This window comes from Protobothrops mucrosquamatus, unplaced genomic scaffold, assembly GCF_001527695.2.
Source record: "Protobothrops mucrosquamatus isolate PMUCROS unplaced genomic scaffold, P.Mucros_1.0 scaffold25290, whole genome shotgun sequence".
NCBI lineage: Eukaryota > Metazoa > Chordata > Lepidosauria > Squamata > Viperidae > Protobothrops > Protobothrops mucrosquamatus.
The window spans coordinates 1,502-1,960 of NW_015411039.1; the positions used below are offsets into that span (position 1 = coordinate 1,502).

General features: G+C 43.6%; 1 non-coding gene across 1 annotated transcript; it reads right to left on the minus strand.

Moving 5' to 3' along the window:
• Positions 1-283: 283 nt before the first annotated feature.
• LOC114923845 lies at positions 284-447 on the minus strand. Its single transcript, XR_003810719.1, has one exon. It is a non-coding gene; the product is annotated as a U1 spliceosomal RNA (small nuclear RNA).
• Positions 448-459: the final 12 nt, after the last annotated feature.

Below are 459 nucleotides of genomic sequence, written 5' to 3' on the forward strand. Positions count from 1 at the left end.
GAAACAAAAAACAGTAAGTCCATTTGCCTCACACGACTGAACGGATAGCATTATCAGTCGGTCATTTGCATCCACTGAAGTGGTAAGCTTTTATGAAGGTTTGTATGTGAAAAATACAGGTATATAAAAGTAACCAGTTCAAACGCTAGAAACGTTCCAATTGAAAAACCCTGTAACAACTGTAGTCCAGTAGCCCTGTTCAAATTCCACAAACAGTAGTTTTAAAAATTTCACAAAAGCAAAACAAACCAACATCCGCGTTTCTATTTTTAGACCGAATAATCAGGGGAAAGCGCGAACGCAGTCCCCCACTACCACAAATTATGCAGTCGAGTTTCCCGCATTTGGGGAAATCGCAGGGGTCAGCACACCCGAAGTGCAATGGATGAGCCTCACCCTGGGAAAACCTCCTTCGTGATCAAGGTGTCTCCCCTGCCAGGTAAGTATGCTTTGCTTGGC